Below are 13,072 nucleotides of genomic sequence, written 5' to 3'. Positions count from 1 at the left end.
GGAGAAGGTGTGGTCTGGATCTAAATCCTCGTCCCCTTAAATGGGCGGCTCATTTACGCAGCTAGGGGTGTGGATGTAAAAACACTCAGACTTTTCATATTCGTTTGACATGTGGGAGACGGCCATTGGGCGTAGAAGCCGAGGAGCGCAACATTTACAAGAAACCGGACTTTATTCAACAGGTACACGGAATTTGGAGGAGAACCGGCCTTGCAATGCCGAAGACAATCTACACGCCGGACTCATCATCATTGAAGCCTGGTTCGGGGGCTACTGAGGGAGTCCTGGATTAGGGGGTGTCCGGATGGCCGGACTATACCTTCAGCCAGACTCCTGGACTATGAAGATACAAGATTGAAGACTTCGTCCCGTGTCCGGAAGGGACTTTCCTTGGCGTGGAAGGCAAGCTTGGCGATACGGATATGTAGATCTCCTACCATTGTAACCGACTTTGTGTAACCCTAACCCTATCCGGTGTCTATATAAACCGGAGGGTTTTAGTCCGTAGGACAACATACAGAACAACAATCATACCATAGGCTAGCTTCTAGGGTTTAGCCTCTCCGATCTCGTGGTAGATCTACTCTTGTACTACCCATATCATCAATATTAATCAAGCAGGACGTAGGGTTTTACCTCCATCAAGAGGGCCCGAACCTGGGTAAAACTTCGTGTCCCTTGCCTCCTGTTACCATCCGGCCTAGACGCACAGTTCGGGACCCCCTACCCGAGATCCGCCGGTTTTGACACCGACAAGGACCCATGTTCAGTTTGCTAGCTACTGCCTTTCCTTAACAAATTCTAGTGAATTGTGCTATCTACTTTTACCATGCAATCTTCTGCTATAGTGTATATGTTCTATATGTCATGTAATGTGGTGTTCAATTAACTGCTTGGTTCAATTCTGCAAATGTGATGTTCAATTCTTCAGGGTGCAATATTTCCAAGTTGTTAAGCATGCTTGGTTTGGTTAACTGTCTGATCTACTATTAGGAGTATGATATATTGTTCAATTGGTGTTTAGTTAACTGCTTGGTTCATTTGTTGTGGCTTGGTTCACTTGCTGTGGTGTTTAGTTAACTGCTTGGTTCAATTCTGCAATGCGATGTTCAATTGTTGTGGCTGCATTCTATTATTGTATACCATGTGAGGAATAAATCGAATTTGGCTGTACTAAATACATAAGAAACAAATACAATTGCTATATTTCCAAGTTGTTAAGCATGCTTGGTTTGGTTAACTATCCGATCTTCTATTAGGAGTATGTTATATTGCGCAATGTGGTGCTCAGTTAACGTTTGGCTCATGTGTTGTGGTGTTTAGTTAACTGCTTGGTTCAATTCTGCAATGCGACATTCAATTGGTGTGGCTGCATTCTGTTATTGTATACCATGTGAGGAATAAATCAAATTTGGCTACACTTAATACATGAGAAACATATACAAGTGCTATATTTCCTAGTTCTTAATCATGCTTGGTTTTGGATAAATAGTTTTCCATGTGGCTTGAATTAATCTGATGAATCTACAATGTGCTTATTTATCATCAACATATTTTACTGATAGCATGCGAACCCTTACTTAACCTGATGACTAACTACCTTGTATGTGTTGCAGAGAAACAATGGGAAACACTGAGATTTACAAGATGGTACTAACTATTATACCTTGCCTTTTTGTATTCCTTTGCCCCATTTCCAATATAGAGAAGATATTTATACACATCCTTGTTTTCAGGCTTCACTGATGATTACCTCTCAAACCACCTCTGTGGTCAGGATGCGAGGAAAGTTTTCATACAATACCCACGGTTCAATATTGAAGTGTTCCTGAAGAGGTCGAAGGATGGACGGTCAATCATCCACAGGCACTAGCCTAAAGTTGCAAAGACCTTCAACATGAATGAAGGATCAATATTCGCCTTCCGCTTCAACAGTTTTCCAGATGAGATGCATCTCTCTATGTACCGTCTATGATGCTAATTTCGAAAGGTTCTGGATGTTGCATGTGAAACGTGCTGCTGGTGTAGTTGTGTAATGGGGTAGCTGAGTGCTTAAGCTATATCATGTTGTACTATGATGTATTTCAATTATGAAATCCTGCTTCCTTAATATGGAAATGGAATATATTATGTGCTTAATATGAATGTCAATTAGATTAGTAAATGGATTATTAATAATAGGGAAATTAGCCCGCTAATTGGGTTTTCCTATTGCAAATGGTTATGAGAAACCACCGTGGGTGATGACCTCAAGCAACGCACACAGTTTCTAGGAATAAACCATGTTGGATCAATGAACAATCACACACGACATTCTCTTCAAAACTGTTTGTGTTACGCCACCTTGCGCAAACGTTTTCCTTGTAGTGACTATGTGGGATGTATATACGAACGGAAACGTTTAGTGGCGACTGACTGTGTGGGATGTACTTACGACCAGAAATGATTTCGCCTGTATAATTGTATTTTTTTGAGCACTACTGTAAGTATTTTTGTATTTGAGTGCTCGCTGGTCGCACACGACCTCATTTTGCCGAGCGTGTGTGCCAGGAGGGCATATACCCAACGGTTTCTGGGTCATGTGGGAAGGACCCCCCTATCGCCCACACTCACTTGGCGACGGTTCCGAATGCCGTCGCGGAAAGGGGTTAAAAACCGTTTGTTTAGGACCGACGCGCACCAGTGACACCATTACGCTGTGGTGTTCCAGGTGGCGTGAGTTGTGAAACAATTCCACATTGTTTAAATGGAGGCCAAACTTGTAACTCAAATATTCACCTCCACGATCTAATCGTAGAAACTTTATTTTCTTGTTACGATGATTTTCTACTTCACTCTGAAATTCTTTGAACTTTTCAAATTTTTTAGACTTGTGTTTCATTAAGTAGATATACCCATACCTACTCAAATCATCTATGAAGGTTAGAAAATAACAATACCCGCCGTGTGCCTCAATACTCATTGGACCGCATACATCGGTATGTATTATTTCCAATAAGTCATTATCTCGCTCCATTGTTCCGGAGAACGGAGTTTTAGTCATCTTACCCATGAGGCATGGTTCACAAGTATCAAATGATTCAGAATCAAGTGACTCCAAAAGTCCATGCGCATGGAGTTTCTTTATGCGCTTTACACCAATATGACCCAAACGGCAGTGCCACAAGTATGTTGCACTATCATTATCAACTTTGTATCTTTTGGCATCAATATTATGAATATGTGTATCACTACGATCGAGATTCAACAAGAATAGACCATTCATCAAAGGTGCATGACCATAAAAGATGTTACTCATATAAATAGAACAACCATTATTCTCTGACTTAAATGAATAACTGTTTCGCATCAAACAAGATCCAGATATAATGTTCATGCTCAACGCTGGCACCAAATAACAATTATTGAGGTCTAAAACTAATCCCGAAGGTAGATGTAGAGGTAGCGTGCTGACGGCGATCACATCAACCCTAGAACCATTCCCGACGTGCATCGCTACCTCGTCCTTAGCCAATCTACGTTTATTCCGCAGCTCTTGTTTCGAGTTACAAATATGAGCAATCGAACCGGTACCAAATACCCTGGCGCTACTACGAGCATTAGTAAGGAACACATCAATAAAATGTATATCAAATATATCTTTGTTCACTTTGCCATCCTTCTTATCTGCCAAGTATTTGGGGCAGTTCCGCTTCCACTAACCATTTCCTTTGCAGTAGAAGCACTCAGTTTCAGGCTTGGGTCCAGCTTTGGGCTTTCACGGGAGTGGCAAATTGCTTGCCATTCTTCTTGAAGTTCCCTTTATTTCCCTTGCCTTTTTTCTTGAAATTGGTGGTCTTGTTAACCATCAACACTTGATGCTCCTTCATGATTTCTACCTCCGCCGATTTCAACATCGTGAAGAGCTTGGGAATCATTTTCGTCATCCCTTGCATATTATAGTTCATCAAGAAGACTTTGTAACTTGGTGGCAGTGACTGAAGAACTCTGGCAATAACACTCTCAACTGGAAGATCAATTCCTAGCTGAGTCAAGTGGTTATGATACCCAGACATTTTAAGTATGTGTTCACTGATAGAACTATTCTTCTCCATCTTACAGCTAAAGAACTTGTTGAAGACTTCATATCTATCAACGCGGGCATTTGTTTGAAATATTAACTTCATCTCTTGGAATGTCTCATATTCTCCATGGCATTGAAAATGCTTTTGAAGTCTCGGCTCTAAGCTGTAAAGCATGGCACACTGAACTATTGAGTAGTCATCAAATCAAGCCCACGAGACATTCATAACATCTGCTTCAGCTTCTGCTGCATGTATGTCATCTAGTGGTGCATCAAGAACAAAATTCTTCTGTGCAGCAATGAGGATAATCCTCAAGTTACGGACCCAGTCCATGTAGTTGCTACCATCATCTTTCAACTTAGCTAACTCTAGGAAAACATTAAAATTCAAGGGAACAGTAGCATGGGCCATTGATCTACAACATAGATTTGCAAAAACTATCAGGTCTAAATTCATGATAAATTTACTTCAATTAATCAAATTACTAATGGACTCCCACTTAACTCAACATCCCTCAAGTTGTCTAAGTGAAACATGATCCAAATCAACTAACCCAAGTCCGACCATCACGTGAGATGGGGTAGTCTTCAATGGTGAACACCTCTTTGTTGATCATATCTACTATAGGACTCATGTTCGACCTTTTGGTCTCCAGTGTTTCGAGACCATGTCTACACATGCTAGGCTCGTCAAGTTTAACCCAAGTATTCTGCACGTGCAAAGCTGGCTTACACCCGTTGTATGTGAACGTAGAGTCTATCACACCCAATCATCATGAGGTGCTTTGAAACGATGAACTTTAGCAATGGTGCATACACGGGGAGAACACTTTTATCTTGAAATTAAGTGAAGGGATCAAGTTATAATGCTGTCGTCGTTCTAAGCAAAATAAGATGCATAAAGGATAAACATCACATGCAATCAAAATATGTGACATGATATGTCCATCATCGTCTTGTGCTTTTGATCTCCATCTCCAAAGCAACGGCATGATCTCCATCGTCACCTGTGCGGCACCTTGATCTCCATCGTTGCGTCGGGGTCGTCACACCAACTATTGCTTCTACAACTATTGCTAATGCATAGTGATAAAGTAAAGCACTTACATGGCGCTTAAGTGATTGACACACATGCCATACAACAATTAAAGACAACCCTAAGGCTCCTACCTGTTGTCATACTCATCGACATGCAAGTCGTGAACTTATTACAAAACATGATCATCTCATACATCAACATACATCAAATCATATCTTGACCATATTACGTCACAACATGTCCTGCAAAAACAAGTTAGACATCCTCTACTTTGTTGTTGCAATTTTTACGTGGCTGCTATGGGCAACTAGCAAGAACCGTTCTTACCTATGCAAAACCACAATGGTGACTACCAAGTTACTATTTAACCTTCTGCAAGGACCACCGTAGTCAAATTCGATTCAACTAAAGTAAGAGAAACAGACACCTGCCAGCCACCTTTATGCAAAACAAATTGCATGTTAGTTGGTGGAACCAGTCGCATGTATGTGGAAAGGTAAAGTTGGTCCGGGCCGCTTCATCCTACAATGCCTCCGAATCAAAATAAGACATTGGTGGGAAGCAATGTGAACATCACCGCCCACAACTCCTTTGTGTTCTACTCATGCATATCATGTATGCATAGACCTGGCTCATGATGCCACTGTCGGGGAACGTTGCATGGAAAGCAAAAAAAATTCTACGCACACGCAAGATCTATCCATGGAGATGTATAGCTACAAGAGCGGGAGAACATGTACATACCCTTCTAGATCGCTAAGCGGAAGCGTTTATCAATGCAGTTGATGTAGTCGTACACCTTCACGTTCCGTCCTGATCAAGTATCGAACGTTCGGCACCTCCGCGTTCAACATGCATTCATCTCGATGACGTCCTTGCGTTCTCGATCCAGCAAGAGAGGCGAAGTAGTAGATGAGTTCCGGCAACACGACGGTGTGGTGTTGGTGGTGGTGAAACTATTTCCGCAGGGCTTTGCCAAGCACAACGGATTTAGGACGAAGGATGAACTAGAGGGAGAGGGGGCATTAGCACACGGCTTCGTGAATCGTGGTGCCCCCCAGGGGCTAGCCCTGCTCCTCTATTTATATGTTGAGCCCTGGGGTCATTTCTTGGAGAAAGAGCCTCCTCAAAGTCGGTTTGGAATGCAAGGAAGAGTCCTTCTCGGTTTCTAGTACCAGACGCCATGGTCGTCGGTGTCTGGCCCGGATGCTAGGGGCCTCGGTGTGTGGCCCAGTGCCAGCCGCTAGGGTCCCTGGCGTCTGGTCCCTGACTTCCGCAAAACTTCCTTTTGCATCGACCTAAAGCCCCATGGGCCTTACCCCTTGGCCCAACCATATCATCCTATATATCAATCTTTACCTCTAGACCATTCTGGATCTCCTCGTCATGTCCGTAATCTCATCCGGGACTCCAAATAACATTCGGTCACCAACATACATAACTCATACAATACTATATCGTCAACGAATGTTAAGTGTGCAAGCCCTATGGGTTCGAGAATGATGTAGACATGACCGAGATGCTTCTCCGGTCGATAACCAATAGCAGGACCTGGATGCCCATATTGGTTCCTACATATTCTACGAAGATCTTTATCGGTCAAACCTTTATGACAACATACGTAGTTCCCTTTGTCTGTCGGTATGCTACTTGCCCGAGATTCGATCGTCGGTATCTCCATACCTAGTTCAATCTTGTTGCCGGCAAGTCTCTTTAGTCGTTCCATAATACATCATCTTGTAACTAACTCCTTAGTTACTTTGCTTGCAAGCTTCTTATGATGTTGTATTACCGAGAGGGCCCAGAGATACCTCTCTGTCACACAAAGTGACAAATCCCAATATCGATCCATGCCAACTCAGCAGACACCTTCTGAGATACCTTTAGAGCACATTTATGATCACCCAGTTATGTTGTGATGTTTGATAGCACACAAGGTATTACTCCGTTATCCGGGAGTTGCATGATCTCATGGTCGAAGGAATATGTATTTGACATTAAGAAAGCAGTAGCAATAAACTGAACGATCATAGCTATGCCAACAGATGGGTCTTGTCCATCACATCATTATCCTAATGATGTGATCTTGTTATCAAGTGACAACACATGTCTATGGTTAGGAAACCTTAACCATCTTGTGATCAATGAGCTAGTCTAGTAGAGGCTCACTAGGGACACGGTATTTGTTTATGTATCCACACATGTATTTAAGTTTCTAGTTAATACAATTATAGCATGATTAATAAATATTTTATCATGATTAAGGAAATATAATAATAATCACTTTGTTATTTCCTCCAGGGCATATTTCCAACATGTTGACATGGTCGAGTATACATAAGTATATCTGTTTTTTTAGCTGAAGCCATATACTGATATTTGTTTGATATCTTCTTTTAAAAACTAGGTATTGCCCGGCCTTAGAATAAGGCCCTTAAGTTAAGGTTTAGAGCAAGCATAATAGGAATGTAAAGGCTCCATATGGAGGTAAGCGCAAGTGGAAGTAACGTTTTACAAGGCCAACAATGACCCATCTCGCGACGCAGCGCGTGACATGACGAAAGTTTGTAGCAACCTCCAGGATGATTGCCGTTGCATGTGATGGTAGCAACACCAAGGACCATAGCCGCCCTAGCTCCTATTATCGACCCTTGATGCCTCTTGAAGCTGATTACACTTGTCACGAAAGTTGTTGATGAGGCTGTCAAGCCAAACACAGTCCCATCGTCTCCCTAGAGCTCTTCATACCCGCAATAGGATCACAATTTTATAAAATACATCAGTCGGGTGTTTGAATACAACTCCCTCGATCAGAGCTTTGTTGTGAGAGTTCCATAATGAGCTTTGTTGTGAACATTCCATAATGCCCAAGACATGGCACCCATCCCAATCCACGCAATTCTAGCGTCTTTGGCCGACATGTTGGATATGAGCTAAAAAAGACCATTGAAACTCGCGGGATTCCAATCATCACATCCGGTCGTCTCACGGATCACACTCCAAATGAACCGAGCCACAGTAGTACATCGGAAGAGTATGTGGTTACTATCCGCATCCATCCGACAACAAGGGCACTTCCCATCGCCCAAGCCATTTGGTTTCCTAACTTGGTCACCATTGTATTCTATTCCAAGCTAATTTCTATAGAAAGATTTTACCCAAAAAGGCTTTTTCCCCACTTTATAAATAAAGCAAACCGCTAGAACGATCCAAAATATAGACCACACCCAAGTTCACACATGCACACACACACAAACACAATGAATACCAAGTGCAGGATACAACCGAGGGCACAACTCAACAAGCCCTAGAAAATAAAAAACAACACGAACAACACAATGAAGGCGAGAAGACTAATCCGGCTCTGGAGGCGGCGGCGGGAGCGGAGGCGACAAGCGACGGGCCATCGCATGTAGATATGCAATGATGGAGGTGATGGCATCCTGGTCCGTGGGCGGCTAAGCGGCCGCCAAAGCTGGAAGAAGCCACACATTTTAAAGACTGCGTTAGTAGCACGTCGGAGAGGCACACGCTGGATGACTAGCCGGTTGCGAACGATCCACAGTGTCTAGTCCGTAACTCTATGCAAAACCACCTAATGTGGTAGGCACGAGGAGACATGGCCTGGATTTCGTCGAACATGTCTGGGAAGTTGGAGTTGCACCACCGACCACCAACGGCCTCCCGAAAGCAGCTCCAAAGAAATTGGGCCGTAACATAGGAGAAGAAGATATGGTTTGAGTCCTCGATCGTCCCTCAAAGGGGACAAGTGCCATCGCAAGGGCTATGCCGCTTGAGAACCTCGACGCCAGAGGGAGTGCGTCCCCCGATCCATTGCCACGGGAATATCCGGATCTTCAGGGGGAGCCTAGTCTCCCAAATCTTGGTGAAGGGAGCTGTGGCAGGGGTAGGAATAATGGACTGGCATAGCGATTTTGTGGAGAACTGACCAGACGGCTCCAAGCGCCAGGAGATCTGGTCGGTCGAGATGTCAACGTCCGGGTGTGTAGCGAAATGCAATCCAAAAGGTCGCGCCATTCTGCTGACTCAGGGGGTCCAAATGGTCTACGAAATGCCAAGCGCCCTAAGTCAGGAAGGGTCACCTAGATGGACACATAGGAACCGCTGTTATCGAAAACAGCCCGGGGAACCTGGCTGTGAAGAGGATTTCCCCTGCCCACCTAGCGAACCAGAATATGGTCGACATAGCAGAGCCAACCGCAATTGAGGTCCCGAGGCATAGGACCGGAAGCAGCTGAATGATGGACTGCCAGAACTGTAAGCCACCCGAGCGTTGGCAGAACACAAGCGGCTGGCCGTGAAGATACTTAGCCCGGATGATTGTAACACCCCAGATGTAAAACTTCCCTATATGGAGATGTATCCAACCTTTTCATGTTCAATAACAAGTGGTTTCATCTTTTGGGTTTCCTTTTTAGGTTTTGTTTTGTTCCTCATTGCTTTGTCTTGTCATTGTTTCTCATATTTCTTTTGCCTTTCATTGTTGCATCATGGCCTCCTCATATGTTGCATTGTGCTTGGTGTCATTTTACTTGTCATCATCTTCATGTGCATCTTCATGTGTAGCACATTGTATTGTGGCATGTTCCATGTGGATCCAGGCATCATCTTTTCCCCTTCACTCGTCACCACCTCTCCTTCTCTTTTCTTTCCTTTTGCAAGTGCCATTTTACCCTCCTCCATAAATGTTCATCTTTGCCTCATAATTCATCCACCTCATCATTAACCTCCCTACCAAATTTAAGCTCATTTGGAGTTGGGCTGGTTAGGTTAAAAAATGCTCCAAGTTTAAATTATATTCAAACTTGTTTTATTTTTCTACCTCTAAAAATGCCCAACTCAATTTTATCAAATAGTGGGTATTTTCAGGGTCATGAGAATATTTTTATTTTCATTTTGCCTCTCTCCTTTGTTCCTGGCCTTTTCAGTTTATTCTCCGTTTGAAGAAAATATCAAAGAAAAGGAAAGGGCTCACCTCTCCTCACCTGGGCCTCCCGCAGCAGCGCCCCTCCAGGCCAGTCCAGCAGCAGCAGCAAAGCAGGCCGGCCCATCTGGCCCCGGGCCCCGCAGCCCACCTGGACCCGCGCGTCACCCCCTCACAGCCTTTTCTCACCCGCTCGCCCGCACACCCCCTTCGGCTCCTCGACACATGGCCAAGGCAGGCCCACTGGTCAGGGACCCCGCCCACGTTCTAACCCACCATTTCTTCCTCCTCGGTCCCCCACTCTCAGCGCCCGCACATGGCCGCTGCCAAGAGCACGCGAGCCCGTCCCGCTCGTCCTAGCCTCCCATAAAACCCCTTTCCTTGTCCACCCACTCCGCTAGGGTTCCTTCTCCCCCTCGCCGCCGCCAGGCCACCATAACCCCCAGATCCGCCGTCTCCGTCGTGTCCGAGCACATCTAGGAGCGCGTCGTCATCGCCGGCGTGCTCCCTATCGACCTCCGCCCTGCCTACCGTGTCTGTCATCTTCCCCATCGTCGACGAAATCAACGAGTTGACTACATGCAGCCGGAACCCGCCGCTGCGTTGTCTTCTTCCTCGTCTTCGACTCCGTCCACCGCACGTGTTCGATCATCGCTGTCGCCGTCTCTGACCTCCTCTCGAGTAGCCAAGCACACCACCATGCTTGTGGTGAGCATGCGAACCTCCCCGTCCCCCTGTCTTTTGCATGCTCTAAGCGCGTCGCCGTCCGTGCCCGACCCCGCCGCTGTCGGACCTCGTCACTGACGAGTGCTCCGGCCTCACTGGCCCACCACTCATGTCCACTGCGTACGCCGTGCCGCGTAGCATCCAGCAGTGCACGTAACTTCTCGCCTAGCCCCTCGCATAGCCGCGTTTGTCTCCGTCATCGTCCAGAGCGTGTAGTGGCACCCGCGGGTGCGGGATCCTAGGGAGATCCCGTTGCGCCCCGCTGCCGCGTCTTTTGGTCGCCGGAGAGGCTCCGACGAGCTCTCCGCCGTCTCTGCACCCCGGCGAGCCCCTCCTCTGTTTCCCCTGCTCGAGCCCGCCATGTGGACCCTATGGTACCCACCCGTCAGCCTCTCAGGGACCAGGTCCCACCTGTTACCCCCTCTCCCTTTCTTTTCTTTTTCTTTTGTTTTAAATTCCAGGAATAATCCGTTTCTGGCATAGGAATCATTCCATTTCGGGCTAGTTCATTTCTGGACATTTCCCTTCAGGGAAAATGCCAATTCTATCAATAGCCATTTTTGGCATGTTTCAACTTATAGCATTTGTGATGTTTTTTCTACAGTAACCCCCACATATTATATATGTTTTGGGATAGAAAAATCCCACCAATCCAGTGGTGGCATTAGTTTTTGCATTTGAGCAAGTTCATGAACATGTCATTTTACATCATGTTACTATTTTGGCATTTTTGTGTGTTTTAATTCAAGCATGCTATGAGGTTGTTTTGTACATGGATAGCTTCATTTTCATGCCTACTTCATGGTAGATTTTATTTCATGTCATTTAGTGCACTGTGATGAGTGCCACAAGCTTGCATCATGAATCTGCATATTGCCATGACATGAATTCTTCTAAGTCTATTATCAGCCATATCATTTGCCATGTTTGCCTTGATGCTACCAACCTTTCTATGGGTTTTTGGACCAAGTACAGTAAGGGAGATTTATTAAGTGCATTTAGTACTATCATGGCATGATCTTGTGTAATGTAATATGTTCCTATAGCATATACTTTGCTATGCATACACTTTGCTACCTGATGCTGTTTCTGTCTTGATGCATGAATTTCTGCTAAGTCTGATAAGCTATTAACTTTTGCATTCTTGCCATGCTGTTTTAGACTTGTTCTAGGGGTTTCTAGTAGTAGCTCAGTGTTCATGATTTGTAGAGCTTCACCTGTACTTCACTACCATGTACTGTATTTTCATGTTTGGGTGCTCAGTGCTCAGTGCTCATAACCATATCCTACCCATAAGCTTAAATAGTCTTGATCTCGTGGGTTTTGAGATTGTCGAGTCCTCGTGACTCAAAGATACTACCAAAACAGTTGCAGGTGCCGATGTTACCGATGCAGGTGATGCAACCGAGCTCAAGTGGGAGTTCGACGAGGACCTTGGTCGTTACTATGTTTCGTTTCCTGATGATCGATAGTGGCGCCCAGTTGGGGACGATCGGGATTAGCAGTTGGGGTTGTCTTCTTTTCCATGTGGATTCGTGCGTAGTTGGACTATGTGTGTACTCTGAATGATGTATGAATTATTTGATCATTGTGTGATGTGGCGATTGTAAGCCAACTATTTATCTCTATCCTTGTTCATTACATGGGATTGTGTGAAGATGACCCTTCTTGCGACAAAACCAAAATGCGGTTATGCCTCTAAGTCGTGCCTCGACATGTGGGAGATATAGCCGCATCTTGGGCGTTACAAGTTGGTAATCAGAGCCATCCCCGACTTGGGAGCCCCCTGCTTGATCGAATCATTGACGTTGTTGAGTCTAGAACAAAAATGTTTCGAGTCTTAGGATTATATATATATATATATCAGAGAGTAGGATTCTTTTTACTCCTCCGTCCCCTTCGTCGCTCTGGTGAGGTCTCCTGACGTAGATGTTTTGACTTTCCTCTCCTCATTTTCACTAAAAAAATTAGGATCACGCGGGTATCTTTGGATCGTTTCGATATTTTTGTGACAAGAACATTGTTCTTGGTGCCCCCTGACATTTAGGGGTTGTGGCAATGTCCCGGGGAGTTGAGCTCCGAGGTGTTGTCGTCACAATTTTATCGTTGCAGTTCTGGAATACCTGAGTTCGCTGACATCGAAAATCTCTTTTATGCAGTTAGTGGTGTGGTAACCTCGACGCCACCCAGTACTGGGGAGGGAGTTCGGGAGTATTGCCATTGCTTGTATAATGGATGCTTTTCGAAGGTTGAGGTACACGATTTCCGGAGTTTTCTTGGTTATGTGTTGAAGGATGGA

The sequence above is a fragment of the Triticum urartu genome, chromosome 6 (assembly GCF_003073215.2).
Source record: "Triticum urartu cultivar G1812 chromosome 6, Tu2.1, whole genome shotgun sequence".
NCBI classification, from domain to species: domain Eukaryota; kingdom Viridiplantae; phylum Streptophyta; class Magnoliopsida; order Poales; family Poaceae; genus Triticum; species Triticum urartu.
Note: the sequence above shows the minus strand (reverse complement) of the source record.